Consider the following 14,833-nt stretch of genomic DNA (forward strand, 5'->3'; position numbering starts at 1 on the left):
CTTGGGAACTGGGCAGACGTGGGTTTCACCTCAGCTTGGCCCCTCCCCAGCCGTGTGACCGAGGGCAAGTTCATGCCCCTCCCAGCCCTGTGCTCTGCTTTCCTGTGGCTGCTGTAACCAATGATCACAAACATGGTGGCTAAAACCACACGCATGCGCCCTGACCGGTTTGGCTCAGTGGATAGAGCGTCGGCCTGAGGACTGAAGGGTCCCAGGTTCGTTTCCGGTCAAGGGCATGTACCTTGGTTGCGGGCACATCCCCAGTGGGAGGTGTGCAGGAGGCAGCTGGTCGATGTTTCTCTCTTATCGATGTTTCTAGCTCTCTATCCCTCTCCCTTCCTCTCTGTAAAAAATCAATAAAATATATTTAAAAAAACACACACGCATGCGTTGTCTTACAGAAACCCCAAAATCCACCCCGCTGGGCTGACATCGAGGTGTTAGCAGGGCTGCCTCCCTTGGAGGCCCGAGGGGAGCATCCAGCTCCCGATGGCCGCGGGCATCCTGGACTTGTGGTCAAGGGCGGCGCCTTCCTGCCTCTCCGTCCCCTCTGCACGCGGCCACCTGTCTGTGAGCAGGAACCCCGTGGCCCCCCTCAGGACACCTGTGGTCAGTGTGGGCACCCCGGTAATCCAGGGTAATCTCCCATCTCCTGATCCTTCTTAGTCACACCCGCAAAGCTCCCTTTGTCTCCTGGCTGTGCGGGAAGCATCCGGGCACCGGGGATTCCCACAGGAGGCAGCTTTCGGGCGGGGCGCAGCCTCCACTCCACACGGTGGGGCGAGGAGCAGCAGGAGGCAGGCGCTGGGGGGCAGGGGTGACAAGCAAGTGCCCTGGCACCAGGGACCCCTCAGCAAGTATGTGTTGTCTCCAGTCTGGGCTGGGCTGGGGGCGGGGGGGTGATGGGCAGAGGGGCGGGGTGGGAGGAGGGGAGAGACAAGGGGGAGAGAGGTGGTGGGGTGCAGGTAACCGCGCAGACCGCCATGGGAACTGTTACCGCTCAATCCACGCGCCTTTAATCCGCTCCTGTTTACTATTCCCTGCCTTCGGGAGGCCTGCTCCCCCGCAATCCACGCTGCTCCCCGGGTGGGGGTGGGGCGGCGGGCTGGCGGGGAGGGCGGCCTGGCCGATGACTCACACTCCTTCTCTCCGGTGGAGAGCAGCCTTTTCAAAGCGCCGGCTGGGGAGGGAGCTAAATTTAAAGCCGGCTTCCCGAGAAGATCACCTGCCACGTCAAAATCGCTGCCATTTCATTAGAAGTTGGGGGCACGAGGCCTTCGGCCACAGCCAGGCCCCACGCGTCTGTGGGAGGGCAGGCGGGCAGGAGGGAGGCACTTGGGGCCGAGACCCTGGGTGGGCGTGGGGCAGGGGTCACCACAGCTGGCCTCCAGCCTCCGTGTCAGCTTCTCCCCTCCCCCACCTTCTTCGGGGAGCCATCCACCCTCCCTGGGACCCCTAAGTCCCTGCTTCTCCATCTTCAACGTCTTAGGGTTCCAACCCCAAGCCCCCACTTCCCAAATTCAAGGCCTAAGGAACCGGACTCAGAGGTTTGACACTCCCAGGACACCCATCGCGGCTGTGGCCACGCGGGTGTGGACCGTACCCGGCCCAGGGGCGGCTGGTCCCCCTATGGAGGGGGTGGGTGGGTGGGTGGTGGGCAAGCCGCTCACCTCTCAGAGCCCGTTTCCTTACCCGCCCAGCGGGGATGAGGTAGCACCTGCAGCAGCCACTTGCCCCCTCGTTTACCCCAGGAAGGAGGCCTGAGCTGGGGAGAGGCCCAGAGCCTGAGGCGGGAGGAGCCCGCCAGCAGCCAGGCCTCTGCCTCCCAGCCCGCCCCCCGGAGGGTGAGGCCGGTCAGGTCCTGGCCACCCTGTTCCCTGGTCGCTCCTGCGCTCCCTCAGCAAAGCCAGAGCCTCCCGTGGCTGCAGGGCCAGGTCACGTGGGCGGCAGGGCAGGCCAGTGGTTAGGGCTCTGGAGCCAGAGCAGTGAGCTCGGTCCCCGCCCCCGCGGCGGCCCGGTGCGTGCTCTCAGCCTGCTCGCTCCTCTGTACGGTCTGCGTCTCGCCTGCCCGGAGCCAGGCACACCGATGCTCAGGGCGCGGAAGCCTTGCTGGGGCGCTGGTTTTTCATCAGCTCTGGGGGGGCTGGGAGACGAGACGCCCTGAGCTGGTCGCTGGGTCCCGGAAGCCTCTCCCGGGGCCGGGGCCTCGCTGAGCCGCCTCCTCCCTGCCCGGCCCGCCTCCCTCGGGGCCACGGGTGAGAACAGCTTCTGTTCCGGCCCCGGCAGGAGCCTGGCAGGACCATGGAAGCGCCCGGAGCTGAGAGCAGACAGGGCTTCCGTCTGCATCAGAGTGCCCAGCAGCCCGGACCCTGCCCTCGGGTCACCCTGAGGCTGCAGTCGGTGCCAAGGGGCCTTTGCAGGTGTAACGAGCTGACTTTCCAGTTGACCTTAAGAGCGTTACCCTACGCGCTGACCTAGCCAAGCGAGCCCTTTCCAAGAAGCGTCTTCTCCAGGGGGCAGCGGAAGAGGGAGTCGGAGAGGCCAGGGTGAGGAGGGGTTCCCCAGGAGGCAGGCTGGTGCTGAGATGGGGGGTCGCAGGTCAAGGCGGTAAGAGCAGCCCCCAACCAACACCCAGGATGGAATGGGGACCTCAGTCCTGCAGCCACCAGGAACTGCGTGCTGCCAGCACCCTGAAGGGCCTGGAGAGGCATCGGAGCCCAGCGGGCTGATGCCCGAGAACTGGCCGAGCCCCCCAGCCTCTGACCACAGACAGCACTGCTGGGTGAGAAATGGCCGCTCTTGGAATCTGCTGCCTTTGTTAGGTGGCAAGAGAAAAACCAGGATCCTCATGCCAATCACTTACGCTTTTATGGGGTGAAGGTCCCCACAGCCCACCCTCCCACAGCAGACCCTGGGGTGGTCTTCGCACAGCATCACCCTGACCCTCCTTCAGCCGGAGCCTGAGACCCTGCCGTGGCATTCAAGGCCCTCCCTGTTCTGACCCCTGCCCCCCTCCCCACAAGCGGCCCCGCCCACGGGCGCTGTGGGCAGTTTTTCTCGGAGAGCAGGTCCCTCGTGAGGCCGGGGTGTGATGGTCACAGGACGGCCCCGCACTCTCAGTGCTTCTCCTGGGAACGCGCCCCCTGGAGCTGGTCGTGCGGCCGTCGGGGACATGCTGGCCAGTGGCGCACACCGCAGAGACTTCCAGATGGGGAAGGAAAGACACGGTTCCGTCAGTCGGGAGAAAGCCAGCGACGAGGACCTGCCACACGTCGGGCAGCCGCTCCGGCAGCCGGCGTGGCTCCTGGGGAGATGGAGACCAAGACTCTGGAAGGTCGCCTGGCAGCCCTGCCTGCCCGGCAGAGGCTCAGAGCCTGCAGGTGCCCTGCGTGCGGGACCTTGTGGGGGGGGGGGGGGGGCGGCTGCAGAGGAGCGGCGGGGACCAGGAGGGGTGTGGGCCCCCCTGCACTTCCCAACCCTGAAACCAGCCTCAGGTTCCTCCTCCGCCCCCTGTCCCCCATCCCGGCATCTCAGGCCTCCAGGCCCTGGTCTCCGTTTCCCAGGGCATTGTGGGGATTATGTCATGACAGCCTATGGGGCAGGCTGGTCCCGTCTCAGCACAAGGTCGCAGGTGAGACCAGGAGCATGGAGGTGCCACGCTGTCACCGGCTCCGGGTGGCGGGGAGACCTGGTGAGTGGGAGACCTGGCTTCGCCCCCACGTGCCCAGGCTCGGATTCCAGCTCCCAGCTGGTGGCCCCGGGGCCCAACTGGTTTCCTCCTTCTGAACCCCGCAGCCTCGGGCTTGGGCTTATGAGAGGCACGGCCAGCACGAGGGAGGGCAGAGGGGGTCTTAGGGGGAGACCCTGCCTGTACCTCAGACCCCAGCTGGGTCTGCCCGGGGGCACCCCCCCACCCCCCGCCCGGACCTCCTGGCCTCGGCTCATATGGGCGGCCACAGCGTCCCTTCCCCGGGTCCGTCCTGGTGAGGATCCGCTGCAGCTGGCGGCCTGTGGGCTGGCTGCACGTCCCGCCGCGCCTCAAACCCTGCGCGCAGATGACGAGAATTAATATGATGCAAATTGGTAGGTTGAGCCCGGCACCCCAAGCAAGAGGCCTAATTTCCACGCCGCCCAGCACGCCCCTCGCCAGGCCCAGCGGTAATAACAACAACAACGCTAATCAGGATCATTGGCAGGCGCGCAGCCTCTTCAATCCCGCACCCCCCCATGCCATTTACACCTGGAAAAACGCAGGAGGGGGGGCAGGGAGCTGCAGGGAGGGGGCCCAGAGGGCACAGACCGGCCTGAGGTCACCCCACTTGTGAGGGGCAGGCAGGGTGCAGAAATCTGAGGGCTCTTTTTACTGCCCCGGCGGCTCCTTCTCAGAAGCCCTGTCTTGGGGTGGGGCTTTGCCCTAAAGACTGGTCTTTTAACCCCCCCGGCAAGGCCGTCTAGGCGGGAAGAGGAGTCTCGTGTTTATAACTGTGTGACCCTGGACGAGCCGTCTACCCTCTGAGACAAACACCTGCCTTTTCTTTCAAATTAACCTGACAGCGTGCTGGGACCAGGAGGCATGGCTTCTCTCTCCTCCCGCCCTGGGCGGGGCCCGTGGCAGCGACTCACTGAATTTAAGTTTCACCGGCACACACGGGCTTCCGCCCGACGGTCCTCTGAGCCCCACGGTGCCGCTTGGATGGGCTCTCTGAACCTCACCACCATCCTAGGACTTGCCTCTGCATTTCTATTTGACAAAACAGGCCCAGAGCGGTGAAGTGACTTGCCCAGGACCACACAGCTGGGAAGCGGGAGAGCGGGGATTTGAACCTGCCCCTGCCCTGGGCCCGACAAGGCGCAGAGTAGAGAGCCCTGGAATGGGAGCCGTCCTGGCTCGGCCTCCCCAGGCCTCGGCGCCCCGACGGGCTCCGGCTCAGGCCGGGTGAGGCGCTGGCTTCCTGCGGGCTCCGCCAGGCGCGGGGAGGCAGGCTGTCTGGTTTGACAGCTCAGGCCGCGCTGGGGCTGGAATTCCAGGCTCCTTTGATTCTGCTGAGCGGCCTCTCTGAATGTTGTAAATTGTTTGGCTTGGCCTCCCAAAGCAACCTTTATTATTGCAAAATCTCGTGTTTCCACCGAGCCCAGGGCGAGGGCAGCCTTTGGCGGTGGGGTCCAGCATCTGCCTGAATTCCGTGCTGATGAGGCTCCGGCTGTGGGGAAGCCGGCCTGGCCTGGGCAGCAGGGCGGAGCCCGTGGCCCTGGCCAGGTAGCCCCGCCTGTCTGGCCGCCTGCCGGCCACAGCCTGCTCGCTGGCCAGCATCTGAGGTGAGTCAGAACCTCCGAGGGCCGCTCGGGGCCTGACGGGCGCGGCTGGGGTGAGGAGGGTGAGGGGGTGCCTGGGGCCATGGGCTGGGACCCCCCGCAGGCCCTGTTCAGGGCTCCCCTGGCTGACGGGTTCCTTGGGGTCACCTGAGCCAGCTTGGGGACATGTACATCAGCACCCCAGGGAGGAGGAGGGTGCGGGCGGGCTGCTGGTGCCTCCCAGGGGTACAGTCCCTAGGGCCGACGCCCACAAACACCCTGTCCACGCTGCCCCGGGACCTGGAGCACGGGGTCAGAGCAGGGGGTCCAGGCCATGGACACAGGGGGACCAATCTGTGTGGACACTCTGCCCTTGGCAACCATCTTTCCTAGTCGCCGGCTCAGCCCGCAGCCACGCCTCCCAGCCGCACTGTCTGCCCGTGCCTCACTGGCTCCTGCCTGGACGTGTGCAGTAGCCAGCCAGCTTCCTGACTCCGTTCTCTGGCCCACTGGGCCGTTCTCCCAACGGGAACCCAGGGCTCTGCGTGACACCCAGATCCGACAGCCCGCTCTCCTACTCCGAGCCCTGCTGTGGCTCCCCACTGCCTCCAGGATAAAGTCTGGGTTCGCCTGCTCCCCAGCCCCGCCCTGCCACAGGCCGCTGTGGGCTTGCTCGGCCTCTTGTCTTCCCGAGCGTGCCGTCCCCCCCCTGCCACCACGCCCCGCCCTCTCCATGTCCCCGTCCTGGACCGTCTCTCACCAGCGAGGACCAGGCCCGTGTCTTCCTCCTGGAACCTTCTCTGAGCTCAGGCCGGGTCGCCGTCTCCTCGGGGCTCCCCGCCCGTCACAGCCCTGGGCACACGGAGTGGCACCGTCTGTGCTTCCGTCCCCACCGGGAGCTTCCGAACCTGCTCCGGGCTGGGTCCCACCCGGCTGGGCTCCCCAGCCCGGAGCAGGCCGCAGGTGCGAAGTTGTGTGTCAGTGGATCTGACGGGCCTGGGACACCCCTCCCAGCTCCCCCCGGCCCCCGGCCAGGCTGGCTGCGCCTGCGGCTTGGCACCCATGTTTTATTCATAAGCACATTTGGCACCTGCCTTGCACCTTTTATCCTCAGCTCTGTGAGCGAGCGCACCCCAACCTTAATTAATTCTCCCCACATCCCAAATCATTCTCTCCCCCGACCGCACGTAACGACGTGTGAAGTCCACAGTGTAATTAGGACCTACTTCTCCCCGCCCCCGGGCCCTCCCCCGTCCTGACCCTCCCTCCCCTGGGCCCATAGGTAGACTTGAGGCCTTCAGCTTGGAGTGTTGCTTTATTGTTGTCACTGTAAAGCCATGCACACGCGTGCTGTCTCACAGCTGGGTTTTGTCATGAGAAAAAAGGTAATTTTTGCAGAGGTGACAGAGGGAACCCAGAGGGCAGTGGTGGAGTGGAGCGGCGCTGGAGCCTGGTGTGTGCCAGCTGGCGGGACACTGGGGCAGGGGGGTCCCTGGGAATCACAGTTTCAGACAGCTCTCCTCTTCCAGGAAGTCTCCCCAGATTAGTCTGGTCAGATTTGCCTTTTCTGCTTCCCGCTGGCTTTGGGGGCGGAGGCCCTCGTTCTGATAGGTCGTTCCTCTGTGTTGGCCTGTCCTTCCCAACGACACGGAGAGTCCCGTGTCAGATTCAGGTTCCCATGTCTTTGCATCCTGGGAGGTGAGCAGAGGCGGGGCAGTCAGGTAGATGGGTACTTGTGGATGGATGCATGGAGAAACGTGGAAATGAGTGAGACGACGGTGGGTAAGTGGATGAAAGGATGGATGAATAGATGGGTAGATACAGATAGGAGGGTGGACGGATAGATGGATGGACTATGGGTGGATGGATGAATAGATGTATGAATGAATGGGTAGGTGGGTGGGTGGATGGATGGATGGATGGATGGATGGGTGGATGAGTGGATGGATGGATGGATGGATGGACGGACGGACGGACGGACGGACGGGTGGATGGGTGGATGGGTGGATGGATGGATGGATGGATGGATGGATGGGTGGATGAGTGGGATGGATGGATGGATGGATGGATGGATGGATGGATGGATGGATGGATGGACGGACGGGTGATGGGTGAGCAGGCTCATGGAAAGATGAACATGCAGGAGGACAGCTGGGTAGATGGAGAGCTTCATGGAGTGATGACTGAACTGATGGCGTGTTGAATAGATGAGTGAGTGGGTGGTGGGTGGATGGGGATGGATGTGTGGCTGATGGGTTAATGGGTGAATGATGAGTGGGTGAGTCTGGAGAGACAGTAACCACGGTAATAATCATTTTCCCACAGCCAATGTTCACTGGGGTACCAAGCACTGCTGTAAGCATTGTATATGTGTTAACTAACTCATATAGTGCTCATAACTATGGCTGGGGCGGGGGGGGGCGGGGGGATGCATCGTGGGTTGGGGGATGGGGATGCCTGGATGTGTGTCTTGGTGGGTAGACAGGTGGGCAGATGGCTGATCAAAAGGATGGGGTGCTGGGTGGACTGGTAGGTAGGGGTGGAGGGCGCAGTGGGCAAGAGATCTACCCCCAGTGAGCAGCCTGAGGTGATGCCTTTGAGGTCAGAGTGATCGCATCCCTGGGTGCTCCAGCCCTCAGGGCCCCATCTCGCCCATCGCTAAGCCCGGCTCACAGCTGCCCTTCCCTGCACGGCTCTCGCCCCAAGACTCCTGCACGCTAACTGCTCGGCTACCTCAAGTCTTTTCTAGATTTGAGCTCTGCAAGAAGGTGGCAGCCTGTCTCAGTTCTCCCCGCCCCTCCCCCCACCCAGCTCCTGTTAAGATCGCCTTCCAGGGCTGTTTTGTTTTAGGCTCCCCCCTTAGCGGCAACCTCCTGACCATCTGTCTGTTGCTCCCTTGTTAATTGTTGCAAATGCCCCTTCCAACAGAGGGCTGCCTCTCTGCCTGCCTGCTTCCTGCTGGCCCCTGGGGCGGGCACAGAGTAGGCCCCCCGGGAAAGTTTGCTGCAGGAGGAACTGGGACTCCGCAGACACAGGGGGCAGAGTGCGGGCCGGGAGCCGTGCCTGCTGCGCCCAGCTGTGCACGCGGGTTTTTAAACGTATTTCTGTTTCATTTATCAGAAATCAGGCGCGTGTCAAGCACGGCATTCCGTCTAAATTGGTTGATTAAAGCATCAGGAAGAAAGTGGTGCTCGGTGGCAATTAAAGCGAAGCCGCGGGAAGACGGGGAAATATTGTGATCCCTTCTGTGGTTTGTGCAAATGGGGTTTCTATTCATAGCGAGCCGCTGTTTGGATTTTATTGTTTCTGGGGGCTTTCTCCCCGGCGCTTCCCCAGGGTTTGGTGACATTGTTACATAAAGTGATTTCAATAATGAAAACCACGCACCGCTTGTTCTCGCCGGTTTGGGAGCCGGGCTGCCTGCGCAGCGAGGGCCGGCCCGGGGCCTGCGTGGGAGCCTTGGGGGTTCCGAGGTTGAGGCTTCTCCTGCCACCCGATGGGGAGGTCGAGGGGCACAAGCCGGGGTCAAGGAGGGGGTCCTGGGATGGGGCACACGGGGCACCCACCCACCTCCGAGGCCTCCTTCCCCGCGTCCTTCCCACCTGCGCCTCCTCTCCACTCCAGCTGTGCTGTCCTCCTGGCTGCCCCAGGGCCACGTCAAGCACACGCCTACCCCAGGGCCTTTGCACTGGCGGCTCCTGCTTCCCAGATAGCTCTGCCGCCTTCAGATGTCTCTGTGCGGGCCTCCTCCTCCCTGCTGCCTCGGGGGACGTGTCTTTTTAGTAGGGAGGCCTCTCTGAAGCACCCGCACCCCCGGACACTTGCACCTGCTCGCCATTAGCAACATGACATGTGCACCTGCTTACGTATGAGTGGCGAATGGATGCCAGGGTTCCTCAGGAGGCAGGGGGTCAGATCTGAGGGCTGAGGGAGAGGGAGGGCCCAGGACACCTGGGTCTATGGTCTGAGGGGTGGGGTGGGGGTGGAGCATTGGTCCTGAGGGGAACCAGGCAGCACCCCGCTGAGGTTTCGCCTGGCACATGTGGTGCCCACCTCCCTCGGTCCCTGCTGCAAGTGGCCTGTCCCAGGCCCACCTGGTACTCAGCCCGACCCCACCGACTCCGTGCCGGCCCGGCTCACCTGCAGCCCCCGGGCAGCGAGGGCGGCTGTCCTGGGTTACATCATGTCCCCCAAATGCGTGTGCTGAAGTCCCAGCGCCCCACGGGATTGTTACAGATCTAATGCAGCTGAGGTCGTCCTAAAGGTGCCCTAACCCGACGCGCCCCAGGTCCTCGAGAAAGGGGAGCTCTGGACCGGGCTGCACAGGGCGGGGCCTGCGGGAGGGAGGCGGAGGTCGGAGGACGCGTCTACAAACAAGACAAGGGCTGCACCGTCGCCAGCAAACCCCAGAGGCTGCGCGGGGCCGGGGCAGAGAGTCCTCCAGCCTCAGGAGGCACCAGCCCCGGGCCACCCTGACCCCGGCCCCAGACTGAGAGAGGATGCCCTTCTGTGGTGCTCAGCCACCTGCTTCTAGCGGCCCTAGGACAGTAATGCCATCCCGCACTAACGGGCTGCCCAGCCCCGCCCCGTGCCCCCAGCCCCGCCCTGTTCCCCCAGCTCTCCCCGCCCCCCGTGCCCCCAGCCCCGCCCTGTTCCCCCAGCTCTCCCCGCCCCCCGTGCCCCCAGCCCCGCCCTGTGCCCCCAGCCCCGCCCTGTGCCCCCAGCTCTCCCCCCCCCCCGTGCCCCCAGCCCCGCCCTGTGCCCCCAGCTCTCCCCCCCCGTGCCCCCAGCCCCGCCCTGTGCCCCCAGATCTCCCCCCCGTGCCCCCAGCCCTGCCCTGTTCCCCCAGCTCTCCCCCCGTGCCCCCAGCCCCGCCCTGTGCCCCCAGCTCTCCCCCCGTGCCCCCAGCCCCGCCCTGTTCCCCCAGCTCTCCCCCCCCGTGCCCCCAGCCCCGCCCGGTGCCCCCAGCTCTCCCCCCCCGTGCCCCCAGCCCCGCCCTGTGCCCCCAGCTCTCCCCCCCGTGCCCCAACCACCCCCATGCCCCTGGCTAGAACTTTCTGATTTAAAGCAACACCCCCATTCCTCAGAGGAATCGGCTCCCCGAGTCTCCGATTTCTCATTTGAAAAATTAGGATAATACCCACCTCCCACGACTGTCCGCGCCTCAGTAAACACGGGGAAAGGCCCCGGCTCACAGTGAGACTCGCTGGCGGCGGGTGCTGCCGGTCTAACGGTTATTGTAACCGGCTGCCAGGCGCCAGGTCGAGCCCCCGGAGATGAGAGCCTCTGGTCGGGTCTCGGCCGCCCCCCACCCCGTGTGCAGGAGGGCTGCCTGTAGGAGGGGGCCGCCCCCCCACCCCGTGTGCAGGAGGGCTGCCTGTAGGAGGGGGCCCCCCACCCCGTGTGCAGGAGGGGCTCCTGTAGGAGGGGGCCCCCCACCCCGTGTGCAGGAGGGGCTGCCTGTAGGAGGGGCCCCCATCCCGTGTGCAGGAGGGCTGCCTGTAGGAGGGGGCCGCCCCCCCACCCCGTGTGCAGGAGGGGCTCCTGTAGGAGGGGGCCCCCCACCCCGTGTGCAGGAGGGCTGCCTGTAGGAGGGGGCCCCCACCCCGTGTGCAGGAGGGCTGCCTGTAGGAGGGGGCCCCCCACCCCGTGTGCAGGAGGGCTGCCTGTAGGAGGGGGCCCCCCACCCCGTGTGCAGGAGGGCTGCCTGTAGGAGGGGCACGACTCGCATTCACGCAGACTTGTTGCTGCCTCTTGGCCGGCTCAGACGCACCTGCCCCCGCGGAGGGCGTGACAGCGGTGACGGCACGGAGCCTGATCAGGGTCTGATGACACCCGAGGGGGCACGTGGTGCATCAGGGCTGGGACGGGGTGAGGGGCGCCTCGCCATCAGGCAGCTTGGGGAACAGCAGGGAAGGACGGGAGGGTCCCCAGCCTCCTGGCGCCCATTTGCCGTGTGACTGGGCGGCTGTCCCCTCGTGGGGTCTCTGTCTCCTGCAGGAAAGACACAGCCTCCAGGGCCCGACTCCCGGGAGAGCCGGAACTGCCACCCTTGCCAACTCTCACCGACCGGCCCGGGCCTCCCCCGGAAGCCGACCGCAGCTCAGATGCTGGCCCGGGTGGGGGCTCCCAGCGTCCGGCCAGTTCCGAGCGCGGCGCCCGGGGAGAAGGAAGGAAAGGGCTGCCAAGCACCTAAGACATTTCCCCGCCCTCCCGGCGCTCCCGCCGAGGAGGAAACAAAGCCCGAAGCCCCTCGCTGCAGCCTGCACCCGCGGCCGCTCCGTCCAATAGCTGCCGGCCCTTCCATTCCCTCTCATTCCCTTCGCTCCGCGGCGGCCACCCGCCTGTCCCTTTGAGCACCGAGACAGAGACAAACGGAGGCGCGGGAGCTGGCAGCTGCTGCCGTTCTGAGCGGGGCCGCGCTCGCCACCTGGGACTGTGTCTTCCCGGCTGGAGGCCAGACCCTCCCAGCAACATGGTCCTTTCTGTGCGGGCAGATCTGGGCGCCGCGCAATGAGGACCAGAGAGGGAACGCGCCCGTGTGCTGAGCACCTGCCCCCGCTGCCTCCCGTGTGGTGGGCGGTCCCCGCTCCCCTGCGCCCATTTTACAGATGTGAGCTGAGGTGCAGGGAGCTGCGCGCGCCCACCAGGAAGGGGAGTCAGAGTAGGAGTCCCGGGGTGAGCAGCTTTGGGGGGTGACGGGGCTGGCGGGGCGAAGGAGCTCGTGTTAGAAAACTGCACTGGATTCTTGCTGAACACAGACAGCGAGGACCTAATTCAAGACCGCGGCTACCGGTTCCCACTCCACAGAGACAGCTGGGGACTTAGCGCCAGGGGACGGGTGAGGGGCCGGTGGAGGGAAAATGACCCAAAGGAACCTGATTGGACATCAAGAGGGGGGCAATTCTTGCTGATCTGACCCAATAGAATTCTTAAAGGGCCAAGGACTTAGATACAAAGGGTTGGGGATGAGGAACTGGGGGACTCCCTGTCCTTTCTCTTGGCACCCCCCCCCCCAGATGTGGGTACAAATCCCTGCACTGCCCTCCCCTGGCTGAGGCTCCTCCAGCCATGGGTTGACCCCTGACTCAGTTTCCCCATCTGTTAAGTGGGACCTCTGGGCAGGTGAAGTAGCACAGAAGCAGCCGCTGAACATAAATGGGGCCCAGTCCCTGGGACCCCGTGGCCCGGGCGGTGGAACTCCGCTCTCAGCAGGCCACCGTGGAAGTGGAATTTGGGGGGAAATTCCAGCGGGGCCCAGGACGCATGCCCTTCCCTGCTGCAGCTCCCTGCCCAGGCCTTTCTGGGCTGCAGCCACTGGGACCACAGGGGGCGGGGAATTCAGGGCGGGGGTGGGGGGGCTTTTCAGCCCAGCAGGATGGGTCGCAGGGTGTTGCTCGGTGGGTGGTGATGGGCAGGGGGCACTGGCGGAGCTGGCCGGGGCATGTGGGGGCCAGACTTGCCCCTCGAGGAACCCCACCAACCCCCCTCAGGACCCGTTTCCATGGCAGCTGGGGGCTTGGGAACTAGCACAGGCCGCAAATAGGCGTGGCAAAGACCAGCTTCCCGCGGCCGTCACACGGAGGTCGGCCGGGCCGGGCCAGCAGGAGACGCGGCCTGGCCTCGGGGGGAGGAAGGAGGGAGTCCGGGTGCACAGACGTGTGGCGAGCTGCCTTCTTTTGGGGTGTGTCTCTCCAAAGCGGGGACTGTGCCTTGTCATTCACGCCTCGTCCAACAGTTCCTGGACAGCGGCGTGTGGCTGGCAGGCGCCCACACCGCGGGTGCCAAGATAAATGGGTGTCGTTCTGCACCCTCGAGCTCATTCCCGGACGGAGCCCCTGGCTGCCGCCTGCTGCCGGGTGGAGAGCCATTGGCTCCGTGTCCCAGGAGCCGGGACTTCCCTGGCTGTTTAGGAAGCTGAAGGCCCTGCCTCAGCACGGCTGCCTGTGTGACGGGGCAGCCCAGGCCTTCCCAGCCTCAGTTTCCCCAAAGGAGGGGCCACCTGCTTTCAGCCGTCCTCAGTGTCTGTCAGTTCTCAGAATAGCCGTGCTCCTGCTGGGCCCCGCCCCGCCCAGGGCTCCCCCAGATGCCACCCTGGCCTCCTCACAAGCAGATGACCCCCCGTCCTGACCTTGTTCGTGATCAGACGGGGGGAGCACCCACATCCCACGTTCTGCTGGGGGACCGGCGGTGGCCGAAGGAGGGAGGATCTGGGCAGGCCCAGGCCTGTGTCACCTCCAAGGCAGCAGGACTTCCCACAGGGAATCAATCTCTCGACCAGCACCCCCCAAGACCTCCCCAGGGTCACAGCTAAGCCCACCCCCAGCAAGGGAGGAGGTGGAGGGAGGGGACGGGGTGGGGGGGGAACTGACCACACCCCTGGCTCCCAGACCTCAGCTGAGCTCAGTGGGGTCAGGCGGGAGCTTTAGATTCCACGGGAGTCTATGAGACTCACCTGGACTGTGCCTGGGACATAACTGCAGTGCCTGCAAGGGACAGGGGAGGGGTGGGGCGAGCGGAGGGGGAGGGGTGGGGGGAGGGGGAGCCAAGGGGTGCGGGGAGGGGGGGGCGAGAGGAATGAAGCCGCCCCACTCCCCACCCACCCACCCCCACCCACTGGCGTCCGGGTGGAGATCCGAGGACAGGACTTCTCCGAGGTGCAGTGCCCACAGGGATGGGTGTGGGGAGGGGAAGGCCTCCTGCCGGGGCCCAGAGGGGTCTCGGGGCCTGTCACCAGCACCTCCTGGACGCCGCGCCCGCCCACACCGCCCTGCTCCCACCGCGAGGCGTGGCGGCTTCGCCCTCCTCCTCAGCCCGGGCCTGGGGCTGCGCTACTGCGACGAGGCCGTGACCCTGAGCCAGGGCGCTTCTGAGGCGCCTTTGTCTTCCGGAAGCTGCAGAAGCTTCTGGAGCAAAGACATCTCCTGGCGTCGCGATGCTGCGGGAGCCGGGCTTTGTTTCCCACCTGCACTTTGTTCCTTAGCGTGTGCGTCAGTTCAGCCCCTGCCGACTGAAACACACACGCAGACACCCCACATGTGTGCACGCACAGCACACACTCACTTACACGCACACACACACCCCCACGTGTGCACGCACAGCACACACTCGCTTACACGCACACACACACCCCACGTGTGTGCACGCACAGCACACACTCGCTTACACGCACACACACACACAGACACTCACTTACACGCACACACACACACACACATGTGCACGCACAGCACACACACACACATACACCCACATGTGCACGCACAGCACACACACACGTGTGCACGCACAGCACACACGCACGCACACACACAGACACTCGCTTACACGCGCCTCCCAGACTGCCAGCCCTGGTCCCTGCGGGCGGGCGCCCCGAGCCGCCGGGGTGCGTTAGGGACCGGATCGGCGCTCCCCGTTGCTGTGCCCCCGGTTGGCCCCGAAGAGGATGCTCGGCGGAGAGGAAATGAAGCCGCAGAGAAGCGCTCCCGCCTCGAGCTGCGCCATTAGCCGCGCCAGGTGCCCCGGGCTGGGCAGGCGGTGT

Source organism: Eptesicus fuscus, chromosome 7 (genome assembly GCF_027574615.1).
Source record: "Eptesicus fuscus isolate TK198812 chromosome 7, DD_ASM_mEF_20220401, whole genome shotgun sequence".
NCBI lineage: Eukaryota > Metazoa > Chordata > Mammalia > Chiroptera > Vespertilionidae > Eptesicus > Eptesicus fuscus.